This window comes from Nannospalax galili, unplaced genomic scaffold, assembly GCF_000622305.1.
Source record: "Nannospalax galili isolate Female #2095 unplaced genomic scaffold, S.galili_v1.0 scaffold362, whole genome shotgun sequence".
NCBI lineage: Eukaryota > Metazoa > Chordata > Mammalia > Rodentia > Spalacidae > Nannospalax > Nannospalax galili.
This window is the reverse complement of record NW_008348785.1, coordinates 2,025,768-2,033,772: the sequence shown is the minus strand read 5'-3', so window position 1 is coordinate 2,033,772 and position 8,005 is coordinate 2,025,768. Positions and strand designations below refer to the sequence as shown.

The 8,005-nt window shown below is 50.1% G+C and overlaps 1 protein-coding gene across 4 annotated transcripts in view; it reads right to left on the bottom strand.

The window, feature by feature from the left end:
- Ctbp2 (C-terminal binding protein 2) overlaps positions 1 to 8,005 on the bottom strand; it is a 150,693-nt gene that overhangs the window by 23,896 nt on the left and 118,792 nt on the right. The gene's annotated exons all lie outside the window — the stretch shown is intronic.

Below are 8,005 nucleotides of genomic sequence, written 5' to 3'. Positions count from 1 at the left end.
GGGGGGGGGGGGGGGGGGTGGTGAGCCTGGCAGATTAGGCTCAGCTTTCTCCCCGTAACACCAGGGCCAAATGCTTATAAACCCAAATCATAGCTAAGGTGGCTGCTGGGCTAGCAAAGAGGGAAGAGGCCTCATGTGTTCAGCATACTTTGTCCAGCACGGGCCCTTTAAGACCCAAAAAGAAAAGCGAACCTTGAAAACCCTCTCATGGGCTGTCTGGGAGACTGGTCAGAAGCACTGCTCTCAGCCTTGTGAGTGCCAGGAGCCAACTAGACTATGTCAAGTGTGACAGCTGGTCAGGGTCCTTCCTCCTTACCCCAGTCACTTTTTCTTAAAGTGTTCCAGGCTCAAAGGAAAACACTGGAAGGCGCCACCAAGTCAGTAAGCAGTATTTATCCGTCAGTATTAAAGGCATCTAACAGTTAAGTCCTCAGCAGGGGAGGTGGTCAGGGTGTGAGGTTAGTGTTGAATGGCTGAGATGAGGAGAGTGGATAGTGGACAGCGGAGGGCGGTACTCGACTCTCCAGACAGAGCTCCATCTGGTCACTGTGGCCTAGGGAAGGGACAGCAGCCACTCCAGCAGGGCCCCAAACTACACAGGAGTCTAGCAACCTCGATTAAAATGAGGCCTTGATGAAACTTGAATGAAAACTATGAGAGGACACATTGTTGCCGTGACCCTGGGAAGGTCATGAATGCAGAGGTGAAGGGGTAGAGAAGACACAAGCAGCAATGGTCACACTGCGGCCAACACCTCCAGCTAGGCCGTCAAGGGAAGAGGCCAGGTCATGGTCTCTCAGAAAATGCTCCTGAGCACAACAACAGCTCATGGGTCTCATCCTCTGCACTAAGTGTTCCCTTCTTTGAGTGGCATGAAGCTTCCAGAAAAATCCTGTTTTCCTTGTGCACAGGCCCATCTGTGATCTGGCTGGCTGGCTGGGCTCACTTAATTCTCTGTCCATTTAATCTTGCCCTGGTGGCAGCTGCTGATAGCTTGGCTCTAGTCCTCTTGGGGCCAAAGAACAGCACACATTCCATTTAATAATCAAAGGGGAATGAAATTCCTCAGTTGATGTAAGAGGAGGAGGCTCAAGGCCAAGGGTAGCCCTGACTTAGGTCCCGTAACAAGTTCATGAGGTGAGAGTCCCTGGAGCTCTCAAAAGGACAAGTGGAGTGAGGGGACAGTACCACAGAGTCGGGGAGACAGCCTCAGGCCTCAAGGTAGAGCTCAGGTTCTAGCGTGGGCTTTCTGCAAAATAAGGATACACCCGCTCCTTACACCATTGCAGATTTTTTTATACACCAGATACAATAACCAAAAGTTTGGGGTCACTAAAGCCCCAACCCTGTGATGTGACCCTGATGGGGTAAAACTTCTCTGAACCCCAGATTTTTCATTTTACAGGGGCAAGGGCCAGCATATTCCTCAGAATTTAGTTGGGGAACCTGTCCAATGGTCCACATGGCTGACTGTTATGTTTCCCCCAAATGGGAGGACCCACTCCCTGCCAGAGTATGCCCGATCTTATGCTGCATCAACTCAGTCCCAGGATATCCCACACAGCCCTGCTATGCCTTTTTTAATTGGGGGGCGGGGGTCCTTTTCAAGACAGGGTCTCCCTGTAGCCACAGCCGGCCTCGAACTCACAGAGACCCAGCCTGCCTCTGCTGGGATGAAAGGTGTGCACTATCATACCCAGCTACTGCTACACTCTTACATCAGCTATCCCTCTCTAGGGCCCAGTTTAGTGCTAAGCTTCACTGCTCTATTCGTGACTAGGGATTGCAGGTTTCATTCCAGGCTAATACCCTGGAGGGAGAGGCCTCCCTCACCTGCTGTCCCCCATTGCCTTGCTATGACACTTCTGGGGTAAGACAGGTAGAGGAAAATGGGGTCTTTCAAAAGTCCTCCCACGTAAGCCAACCTTGGGAGGGGCTGCTCACAGCAAAGGTCTCATCACCTAGGTTCCACATGGCCAAGGCAGCCATGGATCGATTATAGGTGTTACTTCCCTTTCAGAATCCTGAAAACAATTATCAGCAAGAGTGTATGAGGCTTCCCTGGAACACACTTGGACTTTGTGACTTAAAACCCAACCCAAACAACAAAACAATAACAAAAATCCCTTATCTCTTTCATTTGTAAAAAAAATTTCTGGTTTGAGTTCCACCTCTAGTCGGGTAGGACCCACCTCACCCACAGTTCAGACCCAACAAACAAAGCAGGTGGCACCAGGATTGTAGACAGTGCAGTGGGTGGGGACTAGGAGCCCATCTCCATCCACCTGAAGGGCTCAACTAAACCCAGACCTCAGCATGGGAACTGTGTCCAAGATTCTCAAAATTGAGCAATGACTCTTTAGATGGGGTGTCAAAGCAAGTGAGATAAACACATAAAACTGAAAAACGCAAACTTCCACACCTCAAAGACAGTTCAAAAAGCGGGAGGAGTTTGTGAAGACAACGACAGAATGGGAGATCCACAGACTATGTGGGCAGCATGGAAGGCCAGTGGAGATTTCTGAGGCCCAGAGACCCAACATCAGGCTGAGGAGACAAAGTGAACTAAGGGAGCCCAGTGTGCTATGCGGTCTAATGGATCTTCTGTCTACAGCCTGGGAAATGTCCTGCAGTTCTGCTCAGGCCTGGGGGTCCTGGCTCTGCAATCTTCCAGAAAAACCTGGTCTGGCTTGCTCCCCGGGTAAGACTATAGACTCAGCAGAGGCAAGGGTCCCTGGAGGGTATGTGTGTGTCCCACAACGTAAGCTTGCTGTTTAACCATCAAGGCTACCTGTGGGCTGCTTCCTAGGCACAGAGGCCCCATGGGACAGACCCTCACCTATCTGACAAGGAGTTGCTTTCTAGATAGGAAGATGGAGCTGGCCATGTAGAGAAGGCACAAAGGGTTTGTGCCAGTCACTGTCCCAGCTGCAATCTAACTTCCCCTGAGAACACAGGTCAATTCTTGTGTTCAGGAAAACACAGCAAAACTAGCCAACCCTATTAACCACCCACTGTACCCTGTACCATGTGAGGCAGAAAACACAAGATCTGTTCACCCTGAGAGTGACCAAGTGAGGTCAGAGCCTGGCCCCACAGGCAGGAGCTGAGGCTCAAACACTGTTGGCTAGCACCCACACGCTAAGTGTCCAGGCATTTCCTTGTATGGTCACCAGCACATCACCACTGAGGGCGTCTGAGCGGTCAACGGTGGCAAGATGAGGTAACAGAGATCCCCAGATACCTATTTTCATGAATAGCCATTAAGCTTTAACAAGACTGCTCTGGGAAGCCTGGCCTGGCTACTGGTATGCTGCCTGGACTTGGCTACCTTACATCCTCACTGGACAGAAGTCCACCCCTGTGAGGCGGAGGCGGCCAGTGTGAGGCAAGCAGAACAGCGTACAGGCCTGATCTCAAAGAGGTCAGGGATGACGCCAACAGGAGCAGTATATTCAAAACTGACCCAGCCCTGGGCCAAGACCAAGCAGGTCTAACGACCCCCTTTGCACGACCTTCCCCGCTGCTCTCTGCACTACCACAGGCCTGTTGGGCAGGAGGCACCCTCTGAGATATGACGTAGATACCCTGTACTTGTCACAGGACTAAAAATCATACTCCTGGGTCCATGGCTGTCCCAGGAGCCTGATGGGGAATGGAGAAGCTCAGCCTCAGCCTAGCACAGTGAGGGACCAGAACAAAGGGCAATACCGAATGCGGAATCCTTGTTTCTTTTGGTGTGTGACGGGGGTGGGGGTGGGGGTGGGAGGGATGATCAAACACCCTAGGGCAGCAATCGCGAGAGAGATGACTACATCTACTCTGGAAAGCAGCAGAGACCACAGTGGTACAATGTGGCACGTGACAGATCCAGGAGCACTACGGACACAGAGAACAAAGGGTTCCAAGTGGACTCTTATGTGGGCAATAGCCCAAACGGGGCCCAATGCCATAGCACAACTAAGTGGTTACCATCACTGTTAGCACCTTGGATCCCTGTGGCTTTTCCCCTGTGGAAGGAGGGCTCTGCTGAGAAGCACGGGGCAGGGAAGTGGGGAAGTCTCGACTTTGGTGGCCCAACACTAAATGTCTGCACTATGCAGGTCCACGTCTCCCACACTAAACTTGTCACAGAATGCCAGGCTGAAGCACAGCAGCTCCCTGTCCTGACCACACGTTGGACCAGGGTGCTGTGCTCCAGCTCCATCATCCTTCCCTGCTGGGGCAGACATGTGTTTCTCTAAGCACAGGAGTGACTGGCTGACCTTGGCACTTTCGTCTCTCAAGAAATCCATGTGTCCTTCCATTCTGGCCTTTGTCACATGTCACAAGAGCTGCCCTCTTATGCTCTAACCTTCCCAGAACCTGAAGACAAGCCTTGAGTCTTGTTCACCATCGTGCCCCCGCACACTGGACTGAGCCGAAGTACGGAGCAGCAGCTCAGTTCATGTCAAAGCAAAGAACAAAGAGCTGGATACCCTGCTGGGGCAGAGGTCTGTGCTCAGGGCCTGACACCCAAAGGCAGCCTGGCAGGTTTCCTGCTTCTTATCTAGAGGCTGAGGCCAGCACTTTGCTGCTCTCCAGTGTTAGCCCTGGGTCACTGCCTACAACACCTCTTCTAAAACGTCCCTGTGCTCTGAGGTGGGAGAGCCAGTCAAGCCCCACTGTCCTGGGCCTAGCTCTACCTGGACATAACCCAGTTTGGTCTTAAGAGAACTTGGACCTTCAAGGTGGCCATCTCTAGCATCCTTCTAAACCAGAGAGCCTATCCTCACCCCCGAACACACTCCAACATACAGACAGCCCATCAAAGAAAGACACTTGAGGAAATCACTGGGGGCTCTAATGGGAGCACCGCTTCTGACTCCAACTGCAAAGACTTGTGAGGAGAATTCCTAACGAGACTGTATATTCCCTACAATGATGGTGTAATCTAGGCAATGGCATGTAACTGATGACAGACACCACTATCACCATCATTGGTGACTCTGTGGCCCCTCCATAAAGAGCCACAGATTTTCCAACGAACCCAGAGTCCTTAGTAACAGCCCTGGCAACTAGATCAGGGTCTTCACATGCTTCATCAATCCATGTACGCTAAGATAAATGGCTGGGAGACTATGGGAATGTCCCACTGTGGGGGTAGTACAGAGACAGGACAACGATGGGCAGACAAACAGGACTACAGTTCTCACATAGGAACTGAGTTCTGGGCGTAGCCCTAAAACAAGCTGTGCTTTGCTGGGATCATGTAAGACAAGACAGGAAAATGGCTGTGGCACTCTGTGTGTGTGTGTGTGTGTGTGTGTGTGTGTGTGTGTGTGTGTGTGTGTGTGTGTTTATGAGGTTCCCTTGGCATTTGGTACAGGGAAGCTCAAGCACCAGCAAGCCCTTGGCCACGAGTGAATAACACATGACAGCCAGTGCCGTAATGTTCTGTGGCTCATGGCAGCCTGCAAGGTCAGTGTGGGCCGGAGCACAGACCCACCAGGTGCCGTCACCCATGCAGCTCTGCCCAGAAGCCTGTTAAGCCTGTGCATCTGCCTGCCTCTCATTGCTGCTCTGAACTGCCCAGTTGATGGGCTGGACAGAATTGGCACGTGGGAATGTATTGTGCAGATGCTCAAATGAAGTACACAGCCAAGTACTCACAGCATGGCCAAAAAGCAAAGCTAGAACCTTGAAAAAAATCATCAGAAACAATTCTTGTGTAAGCATCCCAACATCACCTCTCTACTGGGGCAAGAGAGACCCAATCATCTCCCCCCAGGCATTCCAGGACCATTCACAGTGGGTGAAAATAGGTGAAATCAAGATGCGGATGCAGTCAGTCTGGTCCTGCTGCTAATGAGTAGCCCACAGAGCTATACCACAAGAGTCTGAAGTTGCCATCTTCTGGCCCAGAGGCAAGGCAGGCTGCCTAGCAACGTGCCTCGGGTCTCTACGACTTTCCTCACTGCAACGCTGCCTCTCTGGGGCTCAGCACCTCTCTGCCCGAAGCCATGCCTACAGACAAACCGGAGTCTCCCACTGCCTCCAGCACACCTCAATCTGTCTGTGGAGTCCATGAAACCCATCACCCCAATGCCATTCATCCAGCTGAAGGACCACCAGGAAGCCAAGGCCCTGCCCCCAGCTCCAACAGTATCGATAGAGTCATAATGCCACATGGAATGCACGATAAGGAGCTGGGATGTGCTGCGGCTGTGGGATAGATTGTTTGACTGAGAAATTTATTTGCTGGCAGACTCTGGCTGCAGACTTCCTTGGCACTGGCTTGCTGCCATGCAAATGAAATAAAAAAATCAATATCCTTTGGTCTGCAAAACAGTGTGTTAACAACCACACTCCAAACAACTTATATAATATCCCTCACCCCACACTCAAATAGCAGGGGATGTTTTTGTTCGAAAGCAGTGCAAAATAAACAGAAAGGAAGAAGGGCAATTTTGCAGGCTCTCCTCCTTCAGCGAAACCTTTCCAGGACTTCAATGAGGAGATAATCTTTCTGTGATTATGACCAAACCCTCCCGTTGCTTAGCAACACATAATTAAGGAATATGTTTTCAGATCCGCTTTGCAAGCCCAGCCATTATCAGATGAAATTACTGGAGCAACAAATGTCATCGCCATGCAAATTAGTTGGTTGCAAAGAAAGAATGTTTGACTGTGAGAGAAGGTGCAGGCCCTCAGAAAAACTATCTGACTTTCCTCCTTGTATACACGGATATCGAAAAGTCAAAGTATATGATCAGACTCAAAAACAGAAGAATGAAAAAAAAATAAAAAAGGAGGGAGAGGAGGGAGGAGCCAAGGCCAGAACCTCTAACAAGAGGGAAAAGGGAAAGAAAAAAAAAAAAAATTCAGGCCGTCAGCCAGTCGCTCTTTAGAAAATAAAGTGCCTGGAGGGTTGGACTGTGCAGCCAGTTTCCAGAGGCTCTGCCGCCTCCATAGAAAATTACTTAAGGCTGTATCTCAGGGGCCACAAGACCAGGCTCCTGGACCCCATCCAAGGCAGTTTGAGATGGTACTGTCAAAAATATAGTTATTTCCGTCCCTACAATTTATAAAGATTTGAGGGCCAGAGAGATGGCTTAGCAGTTAAGAGCACTGGCTGCTCTTGCAGAGGACCTGGGTTCAGTTCCCAGCACCCACACAGCAGCTCACACCCAGCTATAACTCCAGTTCCAAAGGAATCTGATATCCTCTTCTGGCCTCCATGGGTACCAGCACACACAAAGTGGTACAAATACACACATACAAGGCACTCAACACAGAAAAATAATAAACTTTAAAGAATGATTGGATTTTCTGAACTATGATAGGAGGGCAGAGAAGAGATGACATTTTCAGTCAGAACTTTAAACATTCTAGCTCTTCAGAGAATCCTTGCCTAAGAGTTTAACTACAATGCCCAGTGAAAGGCACGCAAGGAATCACACTTTGTGCTTTGAAGAAAACCACCTAGCATCCTCCCCCTCTCCTCCACTGAGAATATTCTCTCCTATGAGTAAGTGGAATTCCCAACTGCATTTTCCAAATCGAGAGACTAAATCTGTTTTTGAAAGAGGGAGTTCTAAGGGATTTCAACACTCTGCTTTGTTTAATGCCCAACTGTGAAAGCACAGCCATTCCTATCTGCAGCGGATAATCTCTGCCTTTGATAGTGTCTGCAATATCAGAAGCACACTTCTGCAAGACCAGGCACTTTTAACCACAAATGAACGATGCAGAATTTACAGGAGGCGTTTGGAGATAGAATGTACTAGGCTTTTCAGAAGTTCAACGCAACTAGAGAACACCTTTCTCATGCACAAAGGGGACCGTCTATCAGAATGGCTTCTGATTTTCTCAAGAAAACAGCCATGTTTCAGTACTGAGAAGGGAGCTATGCAAACCACCCGGGACTCCACCCGATACACAAATTTGCTGAACCTGACTAGCGCATGGAAGGAGGGGGCTGATCACTGCGCTTCGGCCGGTGCTTTGGCAGGTTGTGAGAGTC